Source organism: Magnolia sinica, chromosome 11 (assembly GCF_029962835.1).
Source record: "Magnolia sinica isolate HGM2019 chromosome 11, MsV1, whole genome shotgun sequence".
NCBI lineage: Eukaryota > Viridiplantae > Streptophyta > Magnoliopsida > Magnoliales > Magnoliaceae > Magnolia > Magnolia sinica.
The window spans coordinates 45,816,022-45,837,186 of NC_080583.1; positions in this window are offsets into that span (position 1 = coordinate 45,816,022).

A 21,165-nucleotide genomic window follows, 5' to 3' on the forward strand; every position below is an offset into this window, starting at 1 on the left:
ATGGTGACTGCTAGGCGAAGGTGACTTTGATTAATCAATCGTTCCGTTAGCGAGTACTCGTAGAATTCCTGTAAGTCAGGTAGCCAGTACCAGACGAAGTTGACTTTGATCAATGGTGAAGATAGGGACCGTCGGAACGGTAGTCGTAGAAAAATCTTTTTGTTCCGGCTTTAGTTCAAGCGGTAGTCCAGTCGGAAGGCAGGCCAGTGCAAGCACAGGAACTCGAGGTCAAACGGATTCTATTCCTTCTGCGAGGGGAAGTTGCGAGGGAAGGTCGAAGAATAAACCTTCTCTTGCGGTTGTGTTCGGAGGGCGTTCCGGCACCGTAGTCAAAACTCCTGCTTTTGGCTTTCTCTTGCGGTTGCGTAAGTCGGAACTCCAAGCGAGTCGGAAACACGTTTAGCAGACAGATCAGGAAAGAGCTTTCAAACAAAGAAAGAGTACCGCACTTGCCTTTAGAGACCGACAACCTTACTGATTACGTTCTTTCACTACTTTTAGCTTGGCTTGACTTGACTACCGCCCTAAGCACAAGGAATAAAAGAAAGAAGTCAGGCAAGTTGCTTTAGAGAAAACCACTTCTGCTGTTCCGGGTTACAGGTACATGGAACTAGGCGTCGGCTTATAGAAAACTTCTTGTGCCGGTACGGGCTCGGTAGCTAGCCAAGTCAGGTAGGCTCTAAGTAGAATATCTCCTTTGCGGTTGGAGATGGCGGAGATCAATAAGAGAATTATGGTAAGCGGTTCCCTTCTCTCTTTGGCTTTGGTAAACTAAACTCTCTCTTGTTGTTTTATCGTCAAAAGATAGAGTGGAAGTGCCGGTAGTAGGCTTTAGGGCTTTGGAATCAATTCCATCTGAAAAACGTAAGCGCCAACGCAGCAAGCAACGGCTTTGAAGCCAGCTTCAAAACTACTGAGCGCGTTTTACTAATAGGCTTTGAAGCAGCCAGCAAGCAACGGCCGCGCATACGTTTTGAAGCTGGCTTTGAAGCCTATTAGTAAAACGCGCTAGCGCGCGCATACGTTTTTCAGCTTGCTTCAGCTTATTAAGTCAAAAAAAGGCCCCCCTTCTTTATTAAGGGGCCCGTCAGAGTCCTTAGTGGTATATAAGGCCCTAACGAGTCCGTCAGTTTGTAGATAAGGGGCTGAAAAGTCAGTGCTTAAATCTCCCTCTTCCATTTTTCAGCTGGGAGTGTAGTGAAGTGACCGGGCACGAAAGGAAGGGTCTGATTGTCAACTGACGGATTCCAATCTCTAGTCACTTGTTTTCTCCCTCCAACGGATAGAGGGGCCTTTAAGAGACAGGGGAGGAACGGCCCTAGTTTCAGTTAGCAGGCGAAGGGCTTCCCAACAAAAGCTCGAGTGGAACGGTCTTCATTAGCTGTTAGTAGGAAACCCGTCAACATTGGAAGCCAACTTCCGCCGCTGCCTTAACCGACAGTTGAAGTCGTGATCCCTCCCTTCATTAGCTGGCTTGGCCTTCCCGCCCGGCCAACATTGACGACACTTTCCGGTCGGATAAGACTCCTCTGGTCGTATTAATACCTGCCGACTAGTAGTGAGACCTCTACTTCTTATTGCTTTAAATGTTGGCTTTCGGACTATCCCCGTCATTAATCTCCTTCCTTCCTTGCCTTCTTCCTGGTAGCGATAGTTGTCAAAAGCTCTGGTAGCTCCTTTGCTCGCTACGTCCAGTAAGGATTCCATGTTGCCGTTCCTTTTCGCTGGCTCGACGTTGCGACAGCAGCTAGGGCGTTTGTCTTTAGTTCGGAGCGTCAACAGACGGAATGGTCAAAAGCCTATTAGAGTCACCGTAGCGCGTCGTTCAGGGAGCTACTTCTCATAGAACGTTTTTCATCTGCTACAGGAAGACCAAACTGCAAGAGCTGCCCTACGAGCTAGCTGCCTTAGGCGTACGTTAGTTCTGTCTTTCATTAATGTAGTAACCATGGTCGTGAGCTTGATTACCTGAAGATGATTATGCAACTCCCTCTTGAAAGCAGCTAACGCACTCGGAAAGGTACCACTTGCCTAACAGCTGAAAGGCAACAAGGCAAGGGAGATTTAAACAACTTTACTTTACTGTACCCCGCAACCACGCTCCACTCCACTAAATCAATTCTTTAAGTCGTAGTCCCCTTCGCTCCACTCACTTTCAAACTCTAATGCCCGGTTTCCTACTAACCTAACAGCTTGAGCTCGGAAGGCAGGAGAGGTTTAACCAACGTCAGCTACTTGTCTTAACCGTTGCGCCCCACACCCCCCCGAGCCCCCCTCATCTATAAAGGAGGTGACCTTCGCTACACTCCCTGAGCTACAAGAGCCGAGCTAACTGAGCTAACAGAGTGAACTGCCCTAGCTGCTACAGCTCCCTTAGCAGCAGGAATAACAGCAGCAAGCCGAGCTGCACTAGCTGCTAGAGTTAGGAAGCCGAAGGCGACATCAAGCAAGGCAGAAGCGACTAGCTCCAGAGCTGCTAGAGATGCTACAGCTGCACCCTGCCTTAAAGCAACTAGAGCTGCTAAGGCAACTGGGCAAGGAGGTTGGAACGACGACGCTACCTTAGCTACTTGTCAAAAAGCTACCACTAAAGCCATGATGCTCAGCCCTCTCTTGGGAGAGTGCCTTCTCGTAACTCCCCTTAAAGAGCCAAGGGAAAGACAAGGTGTCATTAGTGCTCTCTTTCTTTAAGGGAAGGAGAGGGACCACGACTTCAACTAGTCTTAAGCAAAGCAAGGGGGCTAAGGAAGCGAAAGTCCCTATCATACAGGGGACCAACCCGTCAATCCTAACCCTCAGGAGTGAAGGAAAGGAGAGGAAGCATAAACAAGGGAAAGGTTTAATCGACTTCAATGGAGAACTTCTGAGTTACCGTACATAGCATTCTCTTTTTGAATGTCACTCCTACTTTGCTCAGAACCAGCAAGCAAGCTTCAAAATGTATGAACGCCAATGCGCGTTTTACTAATAGGCCTTTTAGCCAGCTTCAAAATGTATGTGTGGTTGTTGCTTGCTGGCTGCTTCAAAGCCGTTGCACGCTAGCTTACATTTTTTAGCATGGCTTTCAAGCTTATTACTAAGGTAAAATGCACTAGCGTGCCTGAATTGATAGTCATTTTTCAGTTGAAAACATAATATTACAGCTTCAATCATATAAATCCCTTTCCTTCTCCTTCCTGTTGCTGCCAGACACATGTCACATTAACAGTTCAAAGCGTCAACTAGGGATGCCTTACTTTTCAGCCTTCGCTTGTACCATTTATAGGCTTTTGAACAACTAGAGCTACTCTTGGGAAGAGATGAAAAATTTGAGTGTGTACTCGCGCGCTACTCTCCTGCTTGCCCCCATCTAGTAAAGAAGCATAGCTCGTTGCTTTACTTAACTCTACCCTGCTTGTAGTTTGAGACCATATAGATGCTTTACACAGGCGACAAACCAAATGTGAAGAAGTTGACAGACCTGGTGGAGGCTGTATATAAATCTCCTCATGGGGATCACCATGCAAAAAGGCATTCTTCACATCAAGCTGAAATAGGGGCCAACATCTAATTGAAGCAACTGCAATCAATGTACGTACACTGGTAATCTTTGCAAAAGGGGCAAAGGTATCCTCAAAATTAACCATCTCGATCATGCATTGCCCTTTTTAACCAAACTCGCTCCTCTTAAGTGTGTCATTTGACCGAGTCTTCACCTTATACACCCGAGCGAGTGACTAAACGAGACTTCATCCGAATCTCAGACAATGGCAGACTTACCCTTAGGAAGAGGGACGCTGATTCCAGGTGTCAGTCCACTGCAACACCTCGACGCTCCCCCTACTACTGATGGGCATAGCCTGTTGCCAACATGGAATACTAGCTGCCTCTCTATGGGTCTGGGGCTCATGAAACGAATGCCCAGCAGCAAGAAAAGCTCGATGACATGGAGGAAAAAGTTTATAGTCTACAAATCGAACCATAAGAACAGAAGGACAAGTAGATCGTGGATGAACCTGGGGTGTCGTAGGAGGATCAGAAGATGGGAGAGTCACCTCAGGAGTTGCCGTAAGTTGATCATCAACTGCACCATGGAGAAACCTGTCATGAACGGGTGTACGAAGATCTGCAACATTCCTGCGAACATAAGTGTGAGTGACAAGCAATGTTGCACACTCAGAAGATGAAGATGAGGGAGATGATGACGAAGTCTCAGGAAAAAAAGGAAGCAAGGGAACAGATGACTCTGAAGATCCTGAAGAGGAGGATGCATAAAAAGGCACAGTCTCAATAAAGAAAACATGACAAGACACTCGAAGTCGATGCCTTTATGTATAGGGGGGTCATAATAGTGATAACCTTTCTAATTAGTAGCATAACCCTTAAAGACACATCAAGCAACCCTGGTAGACAACTTATCCCTTTTTGTCCTAGGAAGAAGAACATTTGGTACAACTAGACACATGCAGTCTGAAATAATCCAAACAAATTCCAGTTAGGCGCTCAACTAGATAAATACCAGACAAAAGGGGAGTTGGCATATGATTAATCGAGTATACAGAGGTAAGGACAGGTTCTGCCCAAAACTCCTGAGGAACAGAAGCAGAGAGTACCAAGGAATGAGCAGTCTCCATAATATGGCGATGCTTACGCTCTGTAACTCCATTTTATTCAGGAGTTTGTGGACAAGAATGTTGGGGCTCAATACCCCGAGACTTTAGAAAATCCTGAAAGGAAGAGGAGATATACTCTCCTACTGAATCCGAACGTAAGACTTTCACCTTAGTAGAATATCTTGTCTCAACCATAGCACAAAATTATGAAAAAATAGAAAGCAATTCAGAACAAAGTCTCATAAAGTTAATCCAAGTAAATCTCGAAGAATCATCAATGAAGGTCACGTCACATAATAGAAGGGATCCACCTTTAAAAGAGGTGCAGGTCCCTAAACATTAGAGTGCACTAACTCAAAAGGAGCTGCTGAAACACGATCACTAGATGGAAAAGGAAGGGCTAAGTATTTTGCCAACGTCACAACATAGCCATTATGTTTTCAAATGACTGTAAGTTAACCTTCCCCAAAGCACCTGAACATCGCAAGCTCCTTAAGCCTACGACTAGGCACATGACCTAACCTATAATGCCATAACAAGGAAGGAGAAAGGGAACCACTGACATAAGAAAAAGTAAGAAAGCTGCTGTAGAGGGAATATGACGGGTCTCTAGGTGGAACAATCTCCCAACTTTACGACCCGTCCCAATCTGCCTCCCTATTAACTGATCCTGCACAAGACACAATCATTAGAAAATTGCCACAACACAATGATTTTAAACTAATTGTCAAACAGAAAGTAGGTTCATAGCCAATTTGGAAACATGAAGGACATCATGAAGAGACAGATGTGGAGAACGAGGGGAAACACTAGAACCTACTTTTGAAACAGTTAAGGGAGTACCATCTGCAGTCAAAATGGAAGAGGAAGAAGGTGGAGAGATAGATCCAACCATGAGAGAGTCATCACATCTCATGTGATTAGAAGCACCCGAATTTATCAACCAACTCGAAGAGGAACTCATACCTGTGGGGTAGAAGATGCCCATTTCGCTATGGAGGATGAGCATGAGGAATTTAGCATGTACTTTGATGGTGCTTTTAACAATCAAGGGAGTGGGGCCGGTATTGTTCTTATATCGTTAGGCTGGGGCCTAGTTCCCCATGCGTATAAGATCCATTTTCAATGCACGAACAATATGGCTGAACAGAAGAAGAGCCATCACTACTATAGATAAAGACTAGGACCCAGCAAACAATGGCTTTGAAGTCGTTGCTTGCTGCTGAAAAATGACTATCAATTTAGGCAGGTTAGCGCGCTCATACGTTTTGAAGCTTCAAAACGACTACAAATTCAAGCTTTAGCACACGGTAGTTTGTCAGCTGGTTAGCCCTGAAAAGTCGTTGGGCGCTAACGCCTTTGACGCAATAAGCGTTTTGAAGGGGGGCATGTTAGCACCGTCACTGATAGGGGTTTGTTAACTAGTTGTTATAAGTAGCATGCAGTGTACTAGTGAATAGGAAAAGCGGATTGAGATTACTAATGATGGATGGAGGTTGAGGATAGAACATGTTTGGTGCCTCACCCTTGTCTCCTTCGCCTGATACTGCAAATGATGGGAATCTTATCGATGAAGAAGAGGCATAGGCATCACCTCTCGATCCAATCTGTCTTCCCTGGCCTCCCCAACAAACTCTTGATATGAAATCAAGCTCCCGCCATAGAGAAGAGATCTAAAGTCGTGGTACCCTCGATCACCCTTCCTTGAACCTGAACTGGTCGAGAGAGATGAATTCCCACCACATTTTATAACCTTCGAACCGAAACCCCCAAAACGAGATGGAATTCCAGAACCTAAACAACTTAGTTGAGAGCTCCATGACCGGTTCAAGTCATTGCAATGATTTCTAGGTCATTCCCCCCCCCCCCCCCCTGATCCCCCCCCTCCGTTGTTACTGATTCATTCTAGGCATAGACTCCTCTATCTTTATCTTATTAGCGCAGGTGTTCATCAATGATGAAAGCCGCTGAACTTCAAACTCGAGTGGAGAAAGAGAGCTAGGTCCAAGAGGGCTTTTAGGGACTGGGGAAGACGGGTTGATTATAGAGTTAGGGGTAGATCGAAGTAATGTCCATTAGGCATTCCCGAGCCTCGACTGGGCCAGCTGACATGAAAAAATTCCACCATCGCATCATTAACTGGTGTAGGATTAAAGATCAGGTCTAGGATTTGAGTCAAACATTGACCTTCACTCTCATCTCAGGGTGAGGCAAGGAATTCAATCAAATGTTTGTTGTTCAATATCTTGGCTACTCAAGAAGTTAGACTAGCTGCTCTGCCTATTACGTAAGGGCCCAGAGTTTATTTTAGGGGAAGGGCAGAGCCTCACCTTGCTTTAGGAAGGTGTTCGTTGCTGGGACGGGTTAAAAAATATCTGGACCAAAGGGACGGGAGGAGGAATTCAATACTCCGATCTTCCTTTGGATTCATCACTAGCTAGGGGTACTAAATCAAAGCATGGGCATCTGCAACTAAGAGGGAGCAGTAGATCATCGATTGAAGATCCAAGTCAGTCAACTTCTATAGAGTGGGACTTCTATTGATTATTGATTCGACTAGAGGGACTCCTAGCAGCAAACGTCTGTGAAAGGGGCCCCCATGGAGATGCAGGAGATGCAGGAGCTACCAGCTAGGTCGACCAATGAATGATAGGCCAGAGGGAGGGGCTCATTCGACTAATCAGTGATCCATGGGCCTACCTAACACAGATGTCCCTGAAATAGGGGATTGGTTGATCAGAAAGCTCTAGTAGGAGTAAGACATTCCATACAAATCTTTCTTCGCTATCAGGTGGTCCTCTCAAATCAAATTTATTCATCGACAGGTAGGCTTAATTCTGACAGTTCCTTATTCTGGTTGTAAAGCAGAAGAAGCCATTTTGCCTGCCCCACCAGTAGCCCGCGTTTTTAACCTGAAAGGAAGTCAAGCGCTTTAAACGACGAATCTGTGTTCACTATCTATGGAATGGAGTGACTATCCTTAATCTCCTCTTCCCCCCCTTTTGCTTAATTTTCTTTTCGTTTATCGCTGGTAGGAGAATCCATTTCTTGTACTGTTTATTATGATTGGTCTATAGTTCAAGGGCACTCTTCCTAATCTGATAATGAGATGGGATAAGACCTGGACATAGAGTCTCGTCGGCCGGGAAGGGATTTTTTTATGGATTTTTTACTTCCTTTTGGCCTTTACTACTCCTATTAGTAGTTCAGTCTCGTTCCCCCCGAGGGAAACCCCTTTTAAGATGGAGTAGTTCATCTGTGTCTTGAAAGCCCACCCTAAAGATAGGAGTTCCTATCTTTACTGCCTATCCGACGGCCCGGTCGATAGTTATTCATGGTAGAGTGCTTCGAATAGGATCCCACATCCCATCTCAGTAGTCAAACTCCTTCCTAACCCAGCTCACCTACCTCTGAATGACTGCCTACCCGAGGAATCGAAAGGTTGGAAGTGGGATGTGGAATGTGATTGGTGATGGATGGTGGTTATGAAATCGGTCTAGGATCATCTCGCATCTAGATCTGTATCTGCACCTAGCTCTGCTGTTGAGGTGGGAGGGAACAAGATATGGGGTTTGTTTCATGGAGAAATCAATGCCTCTCTATGACCAAGACTAGTTTTAGGTGGCGGCGTCGAACTCTGGGACCGAAATCAAATCCTCGGCTGGGCAACTACTAGTCCTTCGTCTCTTCCTTCTCACCCTTATTCATAAAATCAAAGTGTTTTTTGCCTTCGGCTGATTGGAAACACTTGGCCCTTATTTGTTTTCAAACAACTGGCGTTCAATAAAAGATTTTATGCTAGCCCAAACTACTATCTATCTTTGGAAAGGAAGGAATGCCGGGAACAACTCTTTCCTTTCCACTGGTTCTTGAAAGTTATCAATCCTCGCTTCTCCCATATTTATTATCCCTCTTGCATCGGTTCTGCATCATATGATGAGCCCATGCGAAAACTTTCTCTTTTATTGGTGCCCAATAGGTAGGCTATTAGATTGAGTCGAAAGCCTACTAACGTGGTTTCGATTCGAGCGAGAGCTCGCACAGGGGAGGTGAGAACATCTTGATCGAAAGCTCCACTGCTCTGAATAGTGAGAAAGACTTTTCAAAATTTGATCCAATTGATTGAGAATCTCATCATCTGTTAGGTGGGCCAAGCGCTTATAAGATAGGCCGATAAGGTTTAGGCGTCCATGTCACAAAACCTTTCTCTAGCCGATGAATCCAATTATTGATTGAATCGGAGTGGATCAAATTCATTGGAAAATGAAATATCTACCGTTTCACACTCATAAAAAAACTAGAAAAGAGGAGTCACTAAGACAAGAGCTAGGTAAGCAAGCAAGAAGGAGAGGTCCAAAAGGCGAGACAAGGGGCAAACATCTCTATCATATAGCACCAGGCTAGTAGCCCCAATGTGGGGGCTAGGCAAGTCACTTTCCTCTAGCAAGGCAAGCCTATCTATTATCAAAATAGAATGGGGCTTCTACGACTGCTCCTTCTAGCGACTAGTTCCAACCGTTAGTGGTTGGTAGCTTGCTTCCTCCTTTAATCTTTCGAGAATTGGAAATCCACTAGGTTCTCAGTTTCATGAGCCGTCTCCATCAAGGCGCACGATAGATGTCCCCTCGGCCTCATTCATCTGCTGATTCATGGTGGGGGCTCTCCATCTCTAGGAAGATTGTGTCCAGGATCTGATAATCTAAGCGTTGCTTCTTCTGGTCGGCTTGTATTAGCCTGTGCTTTATTACAGGTAGTCATTCCCCCCGTTCTATTAGTATTTTCAACGGTACTTGAATCTTAAGTCCACCCCCCCCCCCCAAAATTTCATCAGTTCCAAGCTCAAGTGCCTGCTCATCCATCTTCATTCCAAAGGCGAACATCTCTATTGAGTGGCTCTAACTGCTATGGTTTATAGTCAAGATTTCTTAACCAACCCTTTCTTGCTGCGACTTTACTAGATAGGGGGGACCTTTGCTTCTTCTAAAGTAGACCTGAAGCTTCTTTCTTCTCCTGCAGAGCCCTGATAAAGTAACTGGCAGCAGGTTAGTACAGTTCTCCTACTGTTGATTTGGCCCTACACTGATTCAGGAGCTTCTTCTTTAGTCTAGGATTATAAATAATAAGAAAATAAAAAGAAGCGGCTGGACGAGAACAAGAAGCAGTCATCGTCCGACGGCCGATAGCTCTACTAAGCGAAGAACCGCTCACTACCTTTTCTTCACGAATAACATGTGCAGGTAGCCTAGGAGAAGAGAAGCAAGCTACCCTCACCTACCTCACATCTATATCTATAAGTGGCAATGGTAACAGCTGGTAAGCATGGTAACGTATGGGCAGCTAGGCCAATGCTCCATGTTCTATCTAGGTTCCGCTCTTACATATGCCCCACCTCACATAGAAAAGGGTAACCTCCTCAATAGAAGAACCCATGTGAGTGGGAGGGGATTGATTCATTCATTCATCGGATACGTCTTCTTCCATGATCCATTTCATGTCAACTTAATTAGTTATCAAAAGGCCTACTTTACAAAGGAAACGTCGTTTCTTGGGAACCTTGTAACCTTGCGGTTCTCGGGAACCGGCCGCATTGGCCTGGTAACCTTCGTCACCATCGGTTCCCGTAACCGTTATTCTTTCTTTCTTTCTTTCTAAAGGGCTTGTGGTTCATTACACCAAAGGCTTTCAGTGAACTATTGAAGCTATCAAGAGAGTACCAAATGCTGAAGGTGATGAAGGTTACCAACTTTCGGTGGATGAGGAGCCCCATGATGAACTAAGTCGTTCAGTCGTTAAGCATCATGAGCTTACACAAATAGGGGCTATTACAGAAGCATTTGCCTACTTTGATAAGCATAGCATCACAAGCAAATAGAGCAGAGAACTTACCGTTTGTTTCTATTAGAGTCGCGAGCTTGTTGTAGTCAGTCCTAAAGGGAGAACTGTCGCTACTTACTTGTTATATCCCCGCATCCATGCACGGCTCATTCTTCGAGCCCTACTGCTCCCTTCCCCCTCTCCCCAGGGACCAACCATATGGAGAATAGCCAAGTGGTAAGGCATCGATTTTTGGTACCGGCATGCAAAGGTTCGAATCCTTTTACTCTAGATTATGAACACCCGATCGGATCTGTCAAGAACGAGCTAATGACTATAGGGGAAGTGGCTAACTGCAGCCCCTGAGCCTAGATTGTAGCAAGCCAAAAGTGTCGACTTAAACCTACTTTGCTAAGAGAAGAGAGAGAAGGGAATGATAAATGAAAGAAAGTAATCCTTCCAACCAGCCAACTTGCGAAGTTGAACACAACCACAACAAACACTTCAGCTTCGGCCAGGTTCTTCCATCAATCTCCTGGCCCTTGTTTAACTCCTTGTTTCATAAACTAGTCGCTGTTTGATCTGATCGGACCTTGGACACGCGAGAGCCAAGCCCGGGAGGAATGAATGGTTCCCTGGTGCTTCATGGGACGGACGTTCGCAGTCCCCCTCCGTTTAATCTAACCCTACCTCTCTCGCCTAGGCCTGCTGGCACAATAAGAGAATGAGCAAGCTAATATGCTTACTTGTGCAGGCCAGGACAACACGGCTAGGGTGCGCAGGAGGAGCAATGATATTCATTGACTTGATGAATTCTTCTTCGATAGCCCTAACCTAACAAGTCACTCGAAGCCCCTATAACACCTTTGCTTTGTCCCGTTCCCGTTGCTCGGTGAAAAACATTACAGTCAATTGCCCTTCCCGTTCTCATCAAACAAAAGACTACCATACACGTCCTTTGCAACGATGGGGCGATCGATATGGAATAGGTTTCGAGGTCTTGATGTTCCGGTCAATCGGGTGTACACTATGCATGGCTGGTCTAGGTTTGGCTAAGGGTGTCGATCATCATGCACATAGGCATAGAAAATGGTACGGAATGGATGGGGTCTTACAGATGGTATGGGTGTGTGACATCACACACATGGGTAGAGATTCTCCCACCCATGTGTGGCATGGTACATGTGTGCATAGCATGTGTTATGCACATGTGTGGAATGTAATATATAGCGTCATGCGCACATGATACAACAATGATTCTTTGCGGCGTATCTCACTAACGAAGTGTCGTACAAATGCACAAGTGGTACCTTCACTATCGGGGTGATGTGGCAGTCAATATGAAATAGGTTTCGAGGCCTTGAGGTTTCGGTCAGTTAAGTGTGCACTATGCATGGCTAGTTCAGGTCTTGCCAAGGGCATCGATCATCGTACGCATAGGCATATAAATTGTACAGAATGGACGAGGTCTTATATCTTCCTTGTGATGAAGAATCTTCAGCTCCCTTAAACCACAACCGCTTGTGGATGCTCCAATCAAGGGTACCGTGGTTGTTGGTTTAGGGTTTGGTTCGATCTACTCACTTAATTATTCATCTTTATGATCTAGAGAAGACTCCCAAAAGTTAAGCATTCAACGATCCTAGCACAATGTTTTTCCATTAAAGAGTGTTGTTGGAAGATCAATAAAGGTCAGATTTCATTCTTCAATTCAGGCTCCAATAAATGCCTTTAAGCTATGGATTGTATGATGAACTCCTATAGGAAAGAGGGCTTGAGAGTAAGGGTATTAACTTTGGCAATCACTATCTCAAAGCTCTCTTCAATGCTTAATCAAAAGCCCTAGAAGCAACCTAAGTGATATATAAAGTCAAATCCCAATGGTTAAAAAAAAGGAGCAGAAATATGTTGTTGTTGATACAATCAAAGCTTCCTTCCATGTCATCGAACCTTCTTCGATTCCATCGACTTCCTGCACTAAGATTTTCAAATAGGTGCTAGATAGATTCTATCCATTACCATCGAACATTCTTTGATGCCATTGGGCCCTTCGATGTCATTGAAAGATGGCTTGATGCCATTAAAAATTTCCTTGAAAAGTACACTTTAGTTGCTAGATAGTTTGATCACTTTATTTATGCCATCAAACATGCTGCAATGCCATTGATATTTGAATCTCGATGTCATCAAAGACATTTTGATGTAATCGAGAATAAATTGATTTCCCTTTGAAAACTCACTGGACAGCTTTTTCCATATTTCAATGCCATCGAACAACTTTCAATGACATCAAAATTTGAACTTCAATCTCATCGAAACTGTTTTGATGTCATCCAAAATATATGATTTTCCTTGTAAGCTTACTGGACAAACTACTCCAAATTTTGATTACATTGAACTGTCTTTGATGCCATCGATAACTTACTTCGATGCCATCGAAAGAGGTTCGATTGCATCGACTATACTTAGAGTTTTTCAAAACTTGTGAGAGATAAATGGCCATATATCAATGTCATCGAAGTTGGTTCAATGCCATTAAAACTTAATTTTCAATGTCATTAAACTTTCTTCGATTCCATCGAATATATCTAGGATTTTCACAGTTTGGTTTCTGGACTGGTAGGCCATTGTTTTGATGCCATCGAACAAGTGTTCGATGTCATCAAAGCTGGTCAATTGTACTTTGATTGCAATCGACAAAACATGAATTTTACCAATTTTCTTTTATCTCCACAAAATTTAAATTAACTCTAATATAAGCTTACCTAGGATTTTGTAAAAATGGTTTTGGCAGGTTTAGACTTATTTATAGTGGGTCTTTTACCTCATAGGGTTTGATTGGGAAGTGAGGCTTAACATACCTGTATAACACACTCAAACTTCTTCAAGTTGGTGAGTCTTTGGTCTTGTAGTCTTTATATGGGGTTCACTTAACAATAGGACTCAACATTCACATATATTAACAAATAAGGGCATTTTTAGTTATTAATTTGTATTCATTCAGCATATTAAGGAAGCTAAAGTACCTTTAGTTTATCACTAGTCTCAACTATATCACTAGGCTCGGACTAGTTGTAACGGCTCTTCACCCATGTCCCTTGATCCATTTTGGGTTGACCACCCTAATTAATCACACACGACAAGTAAGTGATTTTTTTCATTACTCAATGGAAAGTACAGGGAGGCTTGTAACCCTAACGTAGGTTGAAAAATTCAAACATAGTGTCCTATACCACCATGCTCAACTCATGAGTCTTGTGGCGTCGCAGTGCTAATAGTTATAAGTAGACTTATTTAAGGGTAATGATGGTATCCTAGATTCATACATTAGGAATACAATATGATCATCCATGTGTTAGACTATTCTAATTGACATGAGAGAACCCCGATGTAATCAGCATTAGGTACAAAACATCCCATGTAGTCTAGCTACTGTTAGCCATCCGCATTCAACCCTAATCAACTAAACAAGCCTTGAATGGCCTACCTAATGTTCACAACCCCAAGTGTAGGGTCACGATGTAGTAATAATCTCAGTGAGACTGAGGTCGAATCCACAACAACTAATCTTGTGTGTATTCTGAAAGTAACTAGAACTAGAACTAAAAGAAGATGTGAATCTAACTCTGAAGTAATTGAGAGAGTAATTGTGATCAAATTAATTAAAACTTAAGAATTCAAAGGTGGGAACTAGGGTTTCCAAGGATCCACTTGTAGAAATTAGGGTGATACTATGCTTAATCCAAGGACACAACTAAAATCGAAGTCCTATCTTATCCAGTTGGAAGAAAAGACGGTCAGATCGCTGACCTTCTCATGAATCTAATCATCAAAGAAGGAGAATTGGGAAGATTGGAAAGGATTCCATCACCTAACCATGCCCATGGGATGATGGCAAACAACAGGATTTACCAATCCATCAGTCTCAAAATAGGACTATATTAAAAGTTATCGTAGATCTATTGTAATTTGTCACAACAAACCATTAAAAATTAAAAATATTCCTTATAATCAAACTAGAATCAATGAGAGTTCAACATAAACATGAATCAAAGCAATAAAACATCCCATCACGATACGAGCTTCACCTCTTAGCCCTAACTAAGAGGTTTAGCCAACCATAGACATGATTGAACTAAAGTCTCTTACATAAAACATGAAAACAACTAAGGAAGAAGAGCAAAAACTCTTGGTGATGAATTCTCCACCCTTTTGCTCCACCCCTCAAACCCTAGAAGATGCCTAAGAACATCCTAGGGACTCCTATTTATAGTTGTGTAACTCCAACTTTCACACTAAGTTGGAAAAATTCGAAAACCGCCTCAAATTTACACAGTCCACGCAGAATTTGCGTAACCTTAAACTGGTCGAGGACAGCCTTCGACTGGTTAAGGATGATGAGAATTTAGAGGACTTTGATCGCTGGAGTTGGAGTCAAAGTTCATTCGACTAGTCGAGGAAGAGCTTAGACTGGTCGAAGCAAAGCTTAGACTAGTCAAAGCAGGAAGATTTTTAGGGCTCTTTTTCTTCATTTCAAGTCTTCAATTATCTTCATTCCCTCAATTGGTTTTCTTGGATCTTTGGCATGTGAATTCTTCATTATTGGTCTCACAAGATCCATCGGCTTTGGTGATTCTTGAGCCTTAAATCCATTCTTTTAGCATCTTTTTCAATCTAAGCTCTTAAATTCACCTTGCAACACAAAAATGATTAAAATAGAATATTAAGTGTTATCATGTTCATAAAACCAAGTAATAAATGAGGGTATAATATATAATATTTGACCCTCAACACAATCCCCGACCAGCATTTTTCTAATTTGAAGTAAAGTATGCGTAAAATAAATCTCAATGCTTAATGTTCAATCCTCTTGAAGAAAACAATATTTTTTAGACTCAAGTATGAATGGGTAGAATTAAGATATGAAAATGAGATTTTGAAAACCTAGAGTTGAATCATATAAGCAACCAATCAAGTAAGTTTTATGTCCATTAAATCGAAGCATAATTTGCATATCAAGTTTTTCAATGTGCTCAGTGAAAATCAACTTACTTCCTGTTTGAATACTATCAATTCATCATGTTAGCCATGCTCATCACTTCAATATTGCTTTTAACCTCAAGCACTGATTCCGAACTTATCCCCTTCTCCTTCTTTTTCCAATTTTTGATTTTATATCGATGGTCAATTTTTATTCATTCTTTATTTTATTTTATTTTTGCATTCTTTTCTAGTCTTTTCACCATGCACGACATTTTTGTCGATCTCCTATTTTTTAACTAGTTCTTATCTTCTTTTAAGGTGGATAAATTCTCCATAATTGATTCTCACCATTTATCAATGATTCACATACTAACAATCAGAACTTCTAGCATGTCTTATGAAAAGCAATTTGAAGTGTCTGGTGATTTAGATTAACATGATATTCAAACTTCTTCTTAATTAATTGAGTGTAAGGACTTAGGTGACAAATTACTTAGATGATCAAACTCTAACAATCCAAAATTCAATCTTTATCTTATCATACTCAAACCATTCTTAAGTACACAATTCATCGCTTTCCAAATAGATTTCCACTTGAAACAATGAAGATTTTCAAAAAATTTGCTCAAAACTGAGAAAACACTGATTAGTTTACCTAATCCCCCATCCCCAACCAAAAAATCTACATTGTCCTCAATGTAAAAGAAATAAGCATGTAATGCAAAAGAGACAATGAAAAGAAAAAGGAAGTGATGGAAAGGTAATACCTGAAGAAGGAATTTTGAGGTTTTTCTAATGGTCTCGGTGTGAAGATGGGTTAGCACAAAATTAAACCAACAGAAAGTAAACTAACTTAAACAGTAAAAAGAAAACTAACCTAAACAGCAGAAAGCAAACCATTCTAATCCTAAATTCTTTGAAAGCAAATAAATCTATCTATACCTCCGTCTGAGTAGGAGGTCAATCTTGGTAAATAGGATCAATCAGAGGTATGGACATATCCTCTGAATCAAATTTCTCAACAAATAGCTTTAATCGATGTCCATTCACTTTGAAAACATTGCCATTATTTGGATTCTGAATCTCAATAGCCCCATAAGGATAAACATTGTGAAAGGGCCTGTCCAACGAGATCGGAGTTTACCTGAAAAAAGATGTAACTGAGAATTATACAAAAGAATTTTCTAACTTGATATGAATGATTTTCAAAGAATGTGTTGGTCATGAAACACCTTCATCCTGTCCTTGTAAATTCTCGAGTTCTCATATGCATCATTCCGGATCTCTTCAAGTTCATTCAACTGAAGTTTGTACAGCGAGCCAATGTTGTCCAAATTGAAATTCAGATTATTAATATCCCAATAGGCCCTATGTTCCAACTCCAAGGGCAAGTAGCAAGCATTCCCATAGACAAGTCTAAAGGGAAACATTCCAATAAGAGTCTTAAATGCAGTACGATAAGCCCATAAAACATCGATCAAGCGGATTGACCAATCCTTACGGTCAGGGTTAATTGTTTTCTCCAAAATATGTTTAATCTCCCTATTGAAAATCTCAAGTTGCCCACTTGTTTGTGGGTGGTATGGAGTGCTCACTTTATGGGAGATGTCATATTTCTTCTTTAAGTTCATGAATGGCCTATTACAAAAATGTGAACCTCCATCATTAATAATGGCTTGAGGAGTTCCAAACCAGGAAAGGATGTTCTCTTTTAAGAATTTAATGACCGTTTAATGATCATTGTTCTGGCACGAGATCACTTTGACCCATTTAGTGACATATTCTACTGCTAGCAAAATATACAAATTTTTAAAAGATAGGGGGAATGGTCCCATGAAATCGATGCCCTAGCAATCAAATGCTTAAGTGATCAGAATGAGGTTCAAAGGCATCATATTTTGGCGAGACAATGCTCCTAATTTCTGACAACACTCACAAGCTTTGCAAAACTCATGAGTGTCCTTAAACATAGTAAGCCAGTAAAAGCTATATTGCAGAATTTTGGTTGTGGTCTTTTTAGCAGAAAAGTAACCACCATAGGCCTAAGAATGACCAAAGGAGATGACACTTTGGTGTTCATTGTCTGGAACACATCTCCTTAAGATTTGGTCTGGGCAATATTTAAACAAATATGGATCATCCTAGAAGAATTTGCATATCTTGTTAAAAAATCTTTTTCTTAACTTGTATTGTCCAATGTTTTGGCATGAAACCTGTAACAAGATAAATATCAATATCTGCAAACCAAGGTGAATGGAAGACTCTGAATAATTGTTCATCAAGGAACATGTCATTTATATCAGTTGTCTCAAGAAATCAGAGAGATCAAGGTGAGAAAGATGGTTAGCCACTACGTTCTCTACTCCCTTTTATCTTTTATTTGTAAATCAAATTCTTGGAGTAGGAGGATCCATCTTATCAGGCGGGGCTTAACATCATTCTTAGAAAGAAGATACTTGAGCACCGTATGATCTGTGTAGATGATGATCTTGAATCCGATCAAGTAGGACCTAAATTTGTCAAAAGCAAATACTATGGCTATGAGTTCCTTCTCCATAGTTGAGTAATTCACTTGGACAGGATTTAAAGTTCTACTTGTATAATATATAACATAAGGCATATTCTCTTTTCTCTGGCCTAAAATCGCCCTAAGAGCATAATTAGATGCATTACACATAATTTCAAAAGGAAGGTTCCAGTCAGGTGGCTACATGATAGGTGTAGTGGCTAACATGCCCTTGAGCTTAGAGAAAGATTCTTGGCATTGCTCAGTCCACTCGTATGGGACATCCTTTTGAAGTAGATTACATAAAGGATGAGAGAGGTGACTAAAGTCCTTTATGAATTGTCTATAAAATCATGTGTGTCCTAGGAGGGATCACAAGTCTCGTATGTTCTTGGGTGGAGGTTAGTTAGAGGTAAGATCAATCTTAACTTTATCTACCTCAATTCCCTTGGATGAGATGATATGTCCAATGACAATCCCCTTACGACCCATGAAATGACACTTCTCCCAATTTAGTACCAAATTCTTTTCCTCACATTGCTTCAGCACAATTTAAGATTCTACAAACAATCACTGCAGGATGAACCAAAGACAGAGAAATTGTCCATGAAGACCTCTAAATATTACCCCAACATGCCAAAAAAAATACTCAACATACATTGCTGAAAAGTGGCAGGAGCATTACATAGTCTGAATGGCATCCTTCGGTAAGTAAAGGTGTCGTAAGGACATGTAAATGTTGTCTTTTCCTGATCTTTAAGAGCTATGTCTATCTAGTTGTATCCCGAATATCCATCAAGGAAACAATAATAGGAATGACCTATTAGTCTTTCCAAGATTTGATCAATGAAGGACAGAAGAAAGTGGTCATTCCTTGTGACGGTATTTAACTTCCTGTAGTCAATGCACATTCTCTAACCAATAATGATTCTAGTTGGCATGAGTTCATTGTCGGCATTGGCTATGATGGTGATTTCGGACTTCTTAGGAACCACCTGAGTTTCACTCATTAGCTATCGGATATGGGGTATATGATACCCACGTCCAAGGGCTTAAGAACCTCAGCCTTAACCACTTCTTTCATGTTTGGATTTAATCTACATTATGGTTGCCGGGAGGTCTTCGCATTATCCTCTAAATAAATGTGGTGAGTACAAATCAAAGGATCAATTCCTTTAAGATCCGCAGTTGACCATCTAAGGGCTCATTTGTGCTCAACAAGAGTAAAGATAAGCATACTCTCATGTTCTTACACAAGGTGGGAAGAAATCACCAGCGGGTATGTCTCATCTTGACCTAAATAGACATATTTCAATTCAGAGGGCAAAGGTTTTAGGTCAAGTTTCGGTACCTTGAGGTTAGACAGTAGAGGCACTATATCAGTTTAGGGCAATTTTTCAAATTGTGGCCTCCACCGGTTAACTTCAAGTACTGGCATAGTATCAAGCATGACACCTATGTAAAGATAAGCATACTCTCCTATTCTTGCTCAAGGTGGGAAGAAATCACCACTGGGTATATCTCATCTTGACATATTTCAATTCAGAGGGCAAAGGTTTTAGGTCAAGCTTTGGTGCCTTGAGGTTAGATAGTAAAGACACTATATTAGTTTGGGACAAATTTTCAAATTGTGGCCTCTACCGGTTAACTTCAAGTACGAGCACAGTTTCAAGCATGACACATGTCTCCCTAATCATATCATCATCTAAATCATAATAGTGAGCTAAGCACGTCTCTAGAGGGTTAGAGGATAATGTTAGAAGTGTTCTATCTTCCACGAAAGAATCAATCAAGTTAACATTGTAGGCATCATCATCATCCTCAGCCTGTTTACTCATATTTAAAAAGATATTGAGCTCCAATGTCATATTCCTAAAAGACAAATTCATTACTTCATTCCTACAATTGATGATTGCATTTGATGTGGCCAGGAATGGGCGACCAAGAATGACAGGAATTTGAGTTCTTATGTCCACGATGGCTTGAGTATCTAGGACAATAAAATCTACTGGGTAGTAGAATTTGTCAACCTGGACCAACACATCCTCAATTATCCCTCTTGGCACATGAACTGAGCAACTAGCAAGTTGTAATATGGTCCGGGTGGGTTTTAATTCACCTAGACCCAGTTGTTCGTATGCTGAGTATGGGATCATATTTATCTCGCTCCTAAGTCAAGAACTATGTGCTCAATCCGGTAATTCCCAATTATACAAATAATGTTGGGCTACCGAGATCTTTGTATTTTTGTGGCACATCTTACTTTAGGATGACACTTACTTTTTCTATCAGAAAGATTTTCTTTTAAATATTTTGTCATCTTTTGGTCGTACACAAGTCTTTCAAAAATTTGCCATACGAGGGTATTTGTTTAACAACATCTAGTAGAGGAATGTTAACCTTCACTTGTTTCACCATCTCTAAAATGTCCTGAGAGTTAGAAACAGGTTTTGGTGCAATCAACCATTAGAGAAATGGAGCAATCAGCTTGCTTTGAAGTTCTGGTTATACCTCATGTAGAGCATCACTAAGTCTATCAATCTCATCTACATCCGGGTCCTTAGGCTTCTCAGCCCTTACTAAAATAAATTTATCAATTATCTTCCCACTTTTAAGAGTGGTGATAGACTTAGCTTACTCCATTAGATTTGAAGAGCTTGGTTCACTAAATTGTATTTTGGTTTAGGATTTGGGAGAGATTAGGCTGAAAACACCCCTCTCTCCCCAACTATTAAGTGTGACTTTATCCTTTGAATAGACGATGCAAGTGTTCCCAATGCTAATCTGATATCCTAGAATGCTTGTGCGTTATTTTGATTAAGTAGCTCTTGGTCTTGAATGTGTTTTAAAATCGGATCCTCTTGGAGTTTCCTTTAATCCAAGAATTGGATAAGGATCCCTTGAGGTGTAGCAGATTGTCCATTCCTCCAACTGAAATTTGGATGATTTCTCCAACTGGAGTTGTAGGATTTGAGGAGGTTCCTTTGAAATGACTCTGGTAGTTGTTTTTGCATTTGACTGCTCATTCAGTATTTCTTGAAAAGCAAGTATTGTTGGACAATTTTCAGTTATATGAATGTTGCAAGCACAAATACCGTAGACAACTTCCTTATACTTATCCTTCTTAAGTTCTATGGCTTCGAATTTCCTTGTGAGATTGGCCACTTTAGATTTTATATCATCATCATCTTTCAATAAGTATATCCCATCCTTCTCCTTTGATTGCGTAAACTTATATGTGGTGCTAGGTTTTGGGGAGATGTCCCACGA